General features: G+C 54.0%; 1 pseudogene; it reads left to right on the forward strand.

Moving 5' to 3' along the window:
* Positions 1 to 9,681, forward strand: part of LOC144936969 (filamin-C-like) — a 117,411-nt pseudogene extending 107,730 nt beyond the window's left edge.
* Positions 9,682 to 13,218: the final 3,537 nt, after the last annotated feature.

The following is a 13,218-nucleotide window of genomic DNA, read 5'->3' on the forward strand; positions in this document are numbered from 1 at the left end:
TCCACTAACCCCGGCCCTAGACGGCCCCAGCAGAACCCCCTGGGCCCCAATGCCCTTAGCGAAGGGCCGCTGAAGTTTCAAAGGAATCAACATTTGTGCCCCCGGAGGAACGCGCACCATTCTATTTACGAACGCCGGCACTGTCGCGAACGCCGTCCGACTCGTAACGGGGGATGGCAGAAACGCCATGCGTCGGCCCGATGGGAGCTCAATGCATCCCTGGTCGATTAATATCCTAATCGGCATTTTGGCCAGGAAGTCCGTCCCCAGCAGGCAGCGAGGAGGAAACAAAAATCGGCCCAGACAATTTAATATCCCCGATACAAATTTTGGCTCGAATTTGTCCAATGATGCCAAGTGAGCCCCCATTAGCAGCATAGAATGGCACGCTAACGGGCATCAAAGGACGGCTCTGGACAGGGAGAATATTGTAAATCAATTCCGAAATAATGGTCGCCGATGCTCCCGTATCGACCAGGATGCGCACCTCAACCCCGTCGATGTGCCCCACAACGGCAGACGACCCCGATGATGCGGCTACAATACGATGGGCCAACACGGACCACTGGCTGGGTTCGATATGAGTACCCAGAGTGGTGCGTGTTGGTGCGATGGTGCGCGTGACGGGCGTGTGCGTGGGCCAAACATGAGGGGTGCCGTGACTCGCCGGGTTATGATGACGGAGCTTGGGAAGAGGGCCGGCGTCCCGTCGAGGTGTCGTCCCCTGCTGCCGAGGAGAGCGGCACCCCGAGGCGACATGGCCCCGGATGCCGCAGTTGTAACAGCGCGGGAGCGCTGGCGAAGACGATGGATGGTCGAGATGGCCCGAACCGCCCCGGTCCGCCCGTACTCCCGCTCCCTGCTGCCGTTGATGGTTGATGGCGCAAATCTCTTCCGCCGGGAGGGTGGCTGCAGCCACGGCACGTCCGCTCGCCGCCTTGCTGGCCTTCCGTCGTTGCGCGAGCAGGTTTGCGTGGAGGAGTCGTGCTACTTGGAGGGAGCACATCTCCGCGTCGTCTTGTGCGACGATGACGATATCCAAGTCGTCCGCCAGCAGGAGTATCTTTTCCGTGACCATGGCGTCGACACCTTCGATGTCCATCCGTGGAAAGGCCGCCTTCGCCAGTGCCAGGAGGCTTGTGCGGTACGCCAGGGGCGACTCCTTTGCCCCCCGCTGGCGATCGTAAAAGAGTTGGCGACAGTCCGACGGCGGACCGTAGACCGCAGCCAGCAGCTGCATCGCCGTCTGCAGCGTGGAGCGCCTCTCCTTCGGTGCCGATGTTAGAGTGGCAAGGGCGTCGCTGTCGAGGAGTGCTGGCAGCGCGCGGAGAGCCTCGGCGTCCGTCCACTGCGCCATTTCCTGGTGAGCGAGGAAGCGCCGCTGGAAGCCGCCCCAGTCGCCTTCCTCGCCCACAAATTCTTTGAGTGGAGGTAGCCGCTGATGTAACGCAGCGGCTGCCGCGGAAGGTCGCACTCCCCCGTCTCCCCCACCCGGCTGTGTCGCGACTCCGTCTCCCCCACCCGGCTGTGCCGCGGCTCCGTCTCCCCCACCCGGCTGTGCCGCGGCTCCGTCTCCCCAACCCGGCTGTGCCGCGGCTCCGTCTCCCCCACCCGCCTGTGCCGCGGCTCGAACAACTGATGGCATCGCCGGTCGCACCCGTGGTGACGTGCCGTCCGTTGGTGATGACGCGGCAGGTACTGTATGCCCGCCGTTGGACTTGATGCTCAACCTGGCCACGCCCTCAACAGCAGCTGCGGCGATGGCGGGATTTTCAAAGTGGTGCTCCGTCGAAATGGCGGGAAGGTGCTGTGGTCGCCGGCTGCCGTCGCCCCGTGGCGGTCCAGCAGCCCCCAGCTGTGTGATCTGGTCCAGCATGGCGGCAGCAGCGTACAGCAGCTCCGCCAGCTTAGCATGCGTCTGCCTCAGCCCCTCTGTCGACGGCTCTCCATTCTCCTGTTGCTGCGGTGTGGACGCATCCGACCCCGACTGCTCCGTGTTTTCTTCAGCCGTCCCGGGCTCCCCGACTGCAACGGTGTCCTCCCCCTCCGGTACCCTGACTCGAGCTGTCCGGCGCGTGTCCATGTTCGTAGATCTTTACTTCTGACACCAGATGTAATAGAGTTCACGACTCTTGGACGCCGGAGTTGGAGGCACACGGGTTTTATTCACACAGCACGTTTCTGGCATACAACACTAGAGGGGGCGTCGGCCCCCTCACCCGGCTAGCTGGGGATACACGCGCTAGCTACTTCCTAGCCTGCCTCCTAGTCCTCCTCTAACGGGCTAGGGGAGGCTATCTGGCCCGACACTGGTAAGTCGGGCCCGGTACCCTGAGTCCCAGACCAGCGCTGACAAGAGCACCGGCTCTGTATCTCGGGACCACGCCGCTGGCTCGGTCCTGTTCGGCCCTGATAAGGACGGCGAACCAGGGGAGTCCAGGGCTCTAGCTAAGACGTCTTCAGTCTTCACTGGTTAGCTTCACAAGAACCCCGAGCCCTCCGATACATCCCCTTTTATACCCAACCCCCCGCTGAGGGGTGGGGCCCCCCCGGGGTGCCTGGCGCGGACGTCGTAGAGAGCACCTCCCCGTGCACTCACGTAGCCCCGCCCACTGTGTTTGTTTGCCATAAGCTGCCATGCATAACGGGCTCTCTCTCTAACACCCCTACACAAGCACTCCCCGTTGCTGGCAGGCAACGGGAAGTGGGCAGACAGATCGTAAGAGACGCACTGCCACGTGGCACTCGGAGCCCCGCTTGTGCGTGGCCCCTCTCTCTCTTCGTTCCTTCTCTGACCACGTGTCCCTCGGCTCTTCCCTTATTTAATGCCCGGGTCACGTGGTACGCTCCAGCCAATCCTTAATAGCCTGCGCTGAATGTTCCAGATTCCCCATCAACTCCCGGGACCACGCCCCTGACTTGTCTTCCCATTGGCTGAGGCCAAGACCAGCAGAACCAATCATCCTAGCTGACATCCCTCGATCACGCCAGGGCCATGCTCCCAGGCTCTCCCCCCATTGGCTGTAGAGCAGGACCGGCAGAGCCGATCACCACATGAGCCGGACATAGGCTCTCATTACAACTGTAACGATCACACTCACGGTTATGCACGTTCGTGGTGAGATGTGGAGTCGGGATGATCTTCACACGTGTTCACTGCCGCGCTGCTCGTGGTCCGAATGCTGGAATCCCTGGTCAAGGGGCTCCGGTTGTGCAAATTCCCTCTTGCACAAGGGGGATCGGTGACCCTTGACCCCTTGCGTGGGGGCTCGGTGAACCTTGGCCTCTAGCCCCACCGGAGGTCGTCGCCATCACCCTCGTCCCCGTCGAGGTTCCCTCTGCTCCACATCGGAATTTTGCTTCTAGTGCTGCCCTTGTCCAATCGGGCTCTGCTTCCACTAATCACGTGACTCCCTTTGGGCCAATCGAGCGAGGAGTCGATAACCCACGATGTGATGGTTGTGTTATGATAACCATCGTCACCATCGTCATCATCCTCGTCCCGTTCCCCCCGCTCCCCTCCCTCTCGCTAGGACGTGAAGGGAAAAACGTCCGAGGCGACGATTTTCGTTCGCGATTGGAAATCCCGAACGATGGAGGGCTCAAAACCTTCTCCCCAGGCTCCTCAGGCCACCCCCCACTCCACCCCAACCACCTTCTCTGTAAGGCGCCCCCCCTCCTCCCCGCTCGCCTCCTCCAGCCTGGCCTGTGACTGAAAGTGAATGCAGCATGCTTGGATGGCCTGCCGCTTGCCCTTCGCTCGGCGCACGGTGGCTTTGCAAAGATCGCCCCTCTCTTTCTCTCTGCACAGCACGAACTTGCAGCACGCAACTCCATTGCTTCTCGATCGGGGTAGGGGGGGTGCCGCCAAACTTCACCTTCCTCCCCTCACACTCGCCGGGCGGCCGAGCAGCCGGTGGTACTCGGGCTGGCGCCGCGTGCTTGCGTTTGGGGTTTGGAGCCGAGCAGCGACAACGCCAGGGCACATGGCGCGGGGGTGTGTGTTTTTTTTTCACTGCCGCGTGCGACGCAACTCCTCTGGCATGGGTCCTTCGCTCCCCGGTCTCCATCTTTGGGGTGCCACGGTGGCGAGATATTAACTCCCTCACCTGATATAAATGAGGTCGTGGGTTCGTCTCTCTCCCCGTGGTCACGTCAATTTCTCTCCGGGTCCTCTGGTTTTTCCCTGCACATTTATAAAGATGCCTTTAGAGTATTTGGCTGAAATACATTTTCACGTGAGCAGCCACTTTGTTGAGCTATAATTAGTGGCCAGGTCACTTCTGAAAAAGGGCTTTATAGCTCAAGTGGGCCTTCCTTGATAATATTAAAAAATAGTTAGTTGGTATAGTATTTGGGTGAACAAAATAAAAGTGGGCCCCCAGAAATGAACGTCAGCTTTGGGACCGACTGGCACTGCCAAATAGAATTCTCCCCGGCACAAGCTTCCGTTTTGGAGCTGAGCACCACTGGCGCTGTGGGTAGCGCTCTGTGACATGAACCCGGTTACCTGAAATCAATTATCTGAACCGGTCCTGGGCGTCTACCCTCTTCACCAGCCCCCACACTGCCGAGCGTGGTGAAGTATGGTCAAAGAAATGACGGTTCAGAGTTGGGCAAAATCTCATTTGCATGTGACTGAGATATTATTGCGTTTGGATGTTGTAATTGGTCTTTTTTATCTGATTCACATGAGACATGGTTAAATCGTTCACTTTGTATCCTCATTAGGTATCCTCCAGTATTTTTAATAAAAATGTATTAGCCAAGCTCTGCAGTTAAGAAACCCCCATAACTGACGTGGCTCTCAAGCTCTGTACATTTTAGCGATGCACACAGGTTCTTAAACGAGTAACTCCACAGAAAGTAGATCGGCAGGTCGCCTGTGATGGGATAAAGTGTGGGTGCTCCCACCTCTTCCAAGACGTCTGGCCATTGTGGAGAGTAGGCCAAGTCCCCTCCCTTGGAGATCTGCCAGCATTGGCGTGAGCGAGCAATTACAATGCTGCACCTTTACCTTGTAATATGTTTCTCTGCAGCACCCCTCCGAATGTCCAGGGGCACGATGGGTTTTAATTTATTGGGAAACTTTCTTGAATGTCCAAGCATCTGAAAGTGCCATAAATCTCATCTCTTTAATAATGTGAAGGGCACTCCCATTGGCAGGTGTTCCTGTGCGGCATAAAGTGACGCAGCACCGGCCTGGAAGTTTTCGGTTGCGGTGTTGCTAATTGGTTATTCAGATTAACTAATCTCTAATTCACTGTGAGCAATTCACAGTCCAAAAAATGTGGACCATGATGCTGGCGTACGAACCCGTGGCCTACTCCATACCGAACAACGACGCGGGATCCATAACGTCCGCCACGAAGATGACGGCGCGGTGCACTCGCACACAATGTAGCCGCGGCGTTAACCGGGACGGCCAGGGGCGCTTGAACCGCGAACCTCTACAATAAACGAGCGCCGTTGTCAGCGGAGCACTTGGTGGCCACGATCTCTGGCAGGACCTGGACGGGAAGCCGAAAAAAGCAAACATCAGGGACAACGGCGACGGCACATACGACACCGTGTACGTACTGTCGATATGACGGGGCACTACACGATCACCATCAAGTACGGCAGAGACGAAATCCCCTACTCACCATACCGCATCCGCGCCCTGCCCACCGGCGACGCCAGCAAGTGCACCATGACTGGTATGTGCGGGTGCGCGTCAGTGAGTGGGGGACGCACCAGGTACTCATTTGAGGCTGAGTCGACCTAAGGGAGACCCAGGACCATTTCAAATATTCGTCAATGGTGTTGGCCGTGAGCGGAAATCGAACTTGGGTCGCCGAGTTCGAAATGCAGCGCGGTAATCACTACACTACCGCTTTCCATAAAACGTACACGAGTGCTTGAACAGACACGCACGATGCTGAATATACACATCAGCACGTGCACGAGCGCGGACGCAATGGAGCTGCAGCCGTCAACCGCTAGGATGGCGATTCACCGCTGGGAGGATTGCTGCTAACCCTCTCTCCTCTGCCCTGTGTCCCTCTCCGCAGTGTCCATCGGGGGCCACGGGCTGGGTAAGTACAGTTCCAGGATGAACAATCCACACTCATCCGCCCTATACAGAGGTGTGCATTTGGGTGGGTCCGTACATGGTCTACAGTGTGGTGGTTCAGTGAGTACGTGGGTGGGTGGGTGGATGCGTGCATGATCTGGAATGTGGTTGTTGAGTGCGTGGGTGGGTGAGTGGGTGAGTGGGTGCGAGCATGGTCTGCAGTCTGGTGGTTGAGTGAGTGCATGGGTAGGTCAGTGTCTGTCAGACCAAGTTTGTAACGTGGGTGGAGGAATCAATGTGTGAAGAAGTTGACATGAACGGCAACCGTGGCCATAGCAACAGGAGCGTGACGAGGACATATCATGGGAAAAATTATATCTCATGATACCAGCTTCCTCTTCAAACAAGCGGACGATCCTGGGACAACCGGGGAAGGCGGTAACCCGAATCCCCCCCCCACCCCTCGCCCCACCCTGCCCCCGTGCCAGGCGTCGGGGTGGGCCCCACGATCCAGATAAACGAGGAGACGGTGATCACGGTGGACGCCAAGGCGGCCGGCAAGGTGACGTGCTCGGTGTCCCGCCCCAACGGTGCCGAGCTGGACGTGGACATGGTAGAGAACCACGATGGCACCTTCGACATCTACGACACGGCGCCCGAGCCGAGCAACTACACCATCACCGTGCGTTTCGGCGGCGAGCTGGTCCCCAACAGCCCCTTCCACGTGCTGGTACGACGAGGCGCGATCGCACCCACTAGTGCTGTGGGCGGCATGAGGGTGCGAACGTCACTGTGCCGGTTCTCGCCGCTGTGTGGCACGGTTCCCACGTGTGGTTCGGGTTGCACCGCACGTGGTTCGGTGCGATGCCCCAGACTCTGCTACAAGTGGCAAGGGGACTCCGTGTGAGTCTACGAGCGACTGTGAATCTCTATGCCTCCATGTAAGTGTACAGTATTTGATCCCCTGCTGATTTTATACGTTTGTCCACTGACAAAGAAATGATCAGTCTATAATTTTAATGGTAGGTTTATTTGAACAGTGAGAGACAGAATAACAACAACAAAATCCAGAAAAACGCATGTCAGAAATGTTATAAATTGATTTGCATTTTAATGAGGGAAATAAGCATTTGACCCCCTCTCAATCAAAAAGATTTCTGGCTCCCAGGTGTCTTTTATACAGGTAACGAGCTGAGATTAGGAGTACACTCTTAAAGGGAGTGTTCCTAATCTCAGCTTGTTACCTGTATAAAAGACACCTGTTCACAGAAGCAATCAATCAATCAGATTCCAAACTCTCCACCATGGCCAAGACCAAAGAGCTCTCCAAGGATGTCAGGGACAAGATTGTAGACCTACACAAGGCTGGAATGGGCTACAAGACCATCGCCAAGAAGCGATTATTTGCAAATGGAAGAAACACAAAAGAACTATCAATCTCCCTCGGCCTGGGGCTCCATGCAAGATCTCACCTCGTGGAGTTGCAATGATCATGAGAACGGTGAGGAATCAGCCCAGAACTACACGGGAGGATCTTGTCAATGATCTCAAGGCAGCTGGGACCATTGTCACCAAGAAAACAGTTGGTAACACACTACGCCGTGAAGGACTGAAATCCTGCAGCGCCCGCATGGTCCCCCTGCTCAAGAAAGCACATATACATGCCCATCTGAAGTTTGCCAATGAACATCTGAATGATTCAGAGGACAACTGGGTGAAAGTGTTGTGGTCAGATGAGACCAAAATAGAGCTCTTTGGCATCAACTCAACTCGCCGTGTTTGGAGGAGGAGGAATGCTGCCTATGACCCCAGAACACCATCCCCACCGTCAAACATGGAGGTGGAAACATGCTTTGGAGGTGTTTTTTTTGCTAAGGGGACAGGACAACTTCACTGCATCAAAGGGACGATGGACGGGGCCATGTACCGTCAAATCTTGGGTGAGAACCTCCTTCCCTCAGCCAGGGTATTGAAAATGGGTCGTGGATCGGTATCCAGCATGACAATGACCCAAAACACACGGCCAAGGCAACAAAGGAGTGGCTCAAGAAGAAGCACATTAATGTCCTGGAGTGACTAGCCAGTCTCCAGACCTTAATCCCATAGACAATCTGTGGAGGGAGCTGAAGGTTCGAGTTGCCAAACGTCAGCCTCGAAACCTTAATGACTTGGAGAAGATCTGCAGAGAAGTGGGACAAAATCCCTCCTGAGATGTGTGCAAACCTGGTGGCCAACTACAAGAAACGTCTGACCTCTGTGATTGCCAACAAGGGTTTTGCCAACAAGTACTAAGTCATGTTTTGCAGAGGGGTCAAATACTTATTTCCCTCATTAAAATGCAAATCAATTTATAGCATTTTTGACATGCGTTTTTCTGGATTTTGTTGTTATTCTGTCTCTCACTGTTCAAGTAAACCTACCATTAAAATTATAGACCGATCATTTTTTTGTCAGTGGGCAAACGTACAAAATCAGTAGGGGATCAAATACTTTTTTCCCTCACTGTATATGTAGTCTCTGCTACTACTCCCGTTGCTAGTACTCTTCCTCCTGGTGCTGATGCTCCTTCTCCGTCTGCTGCCATTGGTGGCTGTACTGTTTTCATCGCCATGGTTTTGTGTCCCTTCTGACAGGCAATTCTCTGGAACAGCAGCATGAGCGCGCCGAGCTGTCTCAGGCGGAATTGGTGGCGATGCATGTGTAGTGACATAAGACGTCACTACTGTGTCGGCCCGTACGAGGGCTGGGGGCCCCAAGAGGGTGCCTGGGGGGTCACGTGGTGGAGGGACCCAGACCTCCCGTGAGGTGGGGGAAGGGAGGCGTGGCCTGGGAAGGGAGGCGTGGCCTGGGCGGAGCCGGCCACGCCAGAGCAGATATAAGCGTGGTGTGAACGCAGAGCGAGGCTGTTAAACTCCGAAGTGAAGACGACATCATCAGTCCTCAAGTCCCGGGTCGTCGTCCTGGACCAGGCAGGCCGTTGCCTGCCTGGTCCAGTCTGTGTCGTGTTCTAGAGTGTTAGTGAGTTGAGGAAGGTGGTCACCACCATGTACAGTGTTATATTACTTACCGTTTAATAAAGTGTTGCCTCCAAGCTGTGTGTGTGTGTGCACCTAATTCGAACCCACTACACATGTGCAGCTAGGCGAGCACAAGGTGGAGTGCATGCAGACGCTGGAGAACGAGAAGCGCCGCGCCCGGGAAGAGCTTGACAAGATCAGGTGCGTAGCTCCTTCCTTTACCTCCCCTACCGATTCGTGATCCTGAAGTAATCTATGTCGCGGTCTCTCATTATTTAACCCTTGCATGCCCCTGCCATCTAAATTATTCTATTCTGTCAGTTTTTTTTAACTATTTCAAACGCCTTGAGTGAATTCGCTCTAAATATACAATTAGATCAGATATATAGGACAGTTCGGTGTGAGATTTTCCACAGTTCTGGGTTTTAGTCTCTTGGTGCGAGTGAGCGAGTGATTGAGTGCCTGTGCTTGACGCCGTGCTGTCTCCTTGTGTTGTCCAGGGGCACGATGGACTTTCTCAAGGCCGAGCTGGGAGTCTCCAGGGCAGAGGAGGCTGCGAGGGCACAGGAGGTGGTGCAGCTTCAGCACACACTTCACACGGATGCTTAGATGGATTGCATGCACGGCCAGATTGCCGAGCTGCAGCACCAGGTAACCAGAGCCTGAAGCTGCAGCCCCCCCACCTCCATGGGTGTGCATGGGGTCTGTCCTCATCCCCTGAGCAGTGCACCATCGCATGTTGGTGCACTGAGAGAATGGTCCGCAGAAGCATATATCACAGAACTACTTCTGAGAAATCTTTAAGTGCCCTCTGGTCCACACACAATAGGAGGACGTACTTTGACATCTGCCCTGCTATGGAGAGTAATGAGCAATGTTAATTACAAAACAGTCATATCTTTGGTTTTCAGAGCTGGAACTTTTAGTGCAAATCTGACATTGTTTTCATAGGCTTTTCTGTGAAGTCATTGATGACCAGGCTGAGATCATTACCTCACTGCACATGTGAACCTGGCTTAATCACAGGTGGCTGAAACCTGAAGGGGTTATATAAGTAATATGGATGCAGCCAGGAAGGCAGCCAGCAATAATTTTTTTTTTTATAATGTAGTATGATAATGCATTTTTGTATGGCAAAAGGTATAATTGTGACTACAGGATCAGTCCTCCCATCATGCTTTTTAATTTTGTCTGCAGATAGGTGAATGGTGATGAGGTAATTACACTTGACTAGACAAGGCACGCCCTGACTAGGCCTGTAACTAATTCACCCCTCTCATAATTTGTCATGATTCAGAGTTGCAAATGCACTTGCTCTAATTTGTATACTTCAGTTAGAATAAATACAATAGAATTATACAGTCAGCTGCAGTTTACAGAACTTTCTCTAAAATGCGATTGGCTTGCATTTGTGTAATTAAGGACTCTTAGGCGATGTAGGTCTCCGTCTGTCCTTTATTGGGTTCTTGTGTCGCACCCCGTGATGTCCCCGGTCGGACCTGCACCTCTTCCGTCGCGTGCCCCCGCACGCCGTTCGAGTCCTCCGCTCTCTCTGCAGCCACACCGCTGCCCGTGTGCCCCGCACACTCTGCAGCCACCCCGCTGCTCCGTGTGACTCCGCACACTCTGCAGCCACTCCGCTGCTCCGTGTGCCCCGCACACTCTGCAGCCACTCTGCTGCTCCGTGTGCTCCCTCACACTCTGCAGCCACTCCGCTGCTCCACGTACACCGCTGGCCGACGGTGCCGTGACTCCGACCACGTGGCAATTCGTGCCACTCCTTCGCCAGCACCCCGCGTGGCTTCTCCTATCTTCACTCTCTCTCGACTCCCGATCCCCTTCCGGTTCTCACCCTATATCCTCCTCCTCACGTGACCCTGACTCCTCCTCCTCCTCACGTGACCCTGACTCCGCCCCCACTCACCCCGACGACCAGGCTCCACCTCCCCTAATACTCCGGCCCGCGTGAGTGGTGCGGAGGCAGCACCCACCCTTTCCTTGCTCACATTACATTTGTTAGAAAAACAATATAGGCTTGCAGACAGACAGCCCTATGCACATCACAGAGTTTCAATGACTGAAGTGGCAATTATTTATCTATTTCCAAGCCGGGCTTAATTATAGCTGGGTCTTCTCCAACCCAGCACATATTTCCACACTGCACACCACATTCAGTATACCTCCCCAGATATGACTCCAGCATTGTAGAATATGTGCGTGCGCGCAGTTGAAGGAGTCGGAGGGGTACATCCTGGCACTTGGGACAGAGAAGGCGCAGCAGCAGGACACGCATCGGAAAGAGGCCTGCGAGCTGGCGACGGGGCTGGAGGAGGTCTGGCTCACCCTCGCCGATGCTTTTAAGCAGTTCGAGCGCAACTCCAAGAAGGTACCGGCTCGCAAGGGCACGTGTGGCGAAGCCGCGATTGGCACTGAAGAGGGGCGACACGGTGGCAAGATGTTAGATGTTAACTACCTCGCCTGTATACAGGAGGTTGTGGGTTCGATCCCAACCCTGACACCTGGTCCTCTGGTTTTCCCCTCCACATTTAGAAACATGCGTTTAGATTAGTTGGCTGCAATAGATTTCCACATGATAAGCCACTTCGTTGAACATTAATTTGTGGGCAGGTCGCTTCTGATAATTAAAGTTTGCGTTTTAAGACATCTGTGGCATCGTTCACAAGAGGATGAGACCCTTGTGCAGCTGTCATGCCTCAATTACAAATAATGACATGTGCCAATGACAATTTGGCCAGGGATACATTTGTCACCTCACCAATTATTCAATTGGTGCTCAACAACAATGTAATCATGGAACATGAAAGGAGTAAAAACCCGCTGAGACCTGACGGGTCATTGCTCAGTCAAAATAATAGTACACAATGCAGCAATGAAGTTTTAGCGTGAACAAAGCCACGCACAAACAAAGCAATACAGGGAGTTAAGCGACTAAACCAGACCACACGATGTAACAAATTACAACAGGGAGAACATACGGCATTTAAAACCAAGGGAAGGTATATACAAACAAGCAAAGATAAAACTAAATGTTTGTGATTATATACAACGTATTAATTTACTGTGATTAGCCTTCTACATTCTAATTCAAGCCGTCCGAGTTTGATTCCCCGCCATGGCTAGCATCCGTGGCCAGTGATATCTGAACCGGTCTTGGGTGTACCACCACGTGAGGACCAGTGTAATGAAGTATGATCAATGAATTCCCATGACCAGTATGGCTCAGGGAAATTTTCATCCAGCAGTATCACAAAACACATTCAGTGGTGGACGGATCATGGCTGCTCATGATGATGATGCTGATGATTACGATGGTAAAACGAACGATGTCTGTATTAAGGCTCAGGAGGACGAGGACACAATCACTTGGCTGAGGGAGGAGCTCAATGCGAGCAAGGAGGAGCTTGCAGTGAATGAGGCAGAGCGCGCCAGTGCCCAGCCGGAGCTCGACACCCCCCAGCAGGGACTGTCGGCGCTGCAGGACCAGCTGGCCACGTCCTAAGCTGAGAACGAGGACACCCTGCATCAGGTAACGCTCCCAGCCTCGTTCCCACGGCCACTGGGAACCCGGACTCGACTGGTCCCGGAACGGCCCAGGTCTAACCGTGACACAGCACTTGAGTGGTTAGGCTCTGTAGGGTCTGACCATCTGCTCCCCTCTGCTACATGCATGTCCATCCCCTCCCCGTTCTGGGTTGGGAAGCGATCTTAATCTGACCTTTTAATGCAGATTTTGGGTTACTTAATCCATATATGTGGGCTTTTATAGGCGTAATCATGGGTTGTGTGCCTGATGGTCTGACAAGATTGGGTGCATTCCGCATGATTTGGTAAAACATGTATGGACATCTGTGAAAAATATCTTCAAAGCTCATCATACTCCAATATGAATAAAGATTCTGGTTCTATATGTGTTTGTTGTTGCATCTGTATGTTCTACAATAACTGCACACAGTCGTTAATATGCTTTTCTCTGTCCCTCTGCCCATGGCCCAAGCAGCTCTTCGAGAGGAGCCAGCAGCTGGGATCCCTGCAGGCGGGGATTCTTTGGAACCAGCGTGTGTTGGTCGAGCTGCATGCAGAGCTGCAGCAGTACCGTGAAAACACACACTTACAGCTGCAGCATTT

The sequence above is a fragment of the Lampetra fluviatilis genome, chromosome 17 (genome assembly GCF_964198595.1).
Source record: "Lampetra fluviatilis chromosome 17, kcLamFluv1.1, whole genome shotgun sequence".
In the NCBI taxonomy this organism is placed as follows: Eukaryota; Metazoa; Chordata; class Hyperoartia; order Petromyzontiformes; family Petromyzontidae; genus Lampetra; species Lampetra fluviatilis.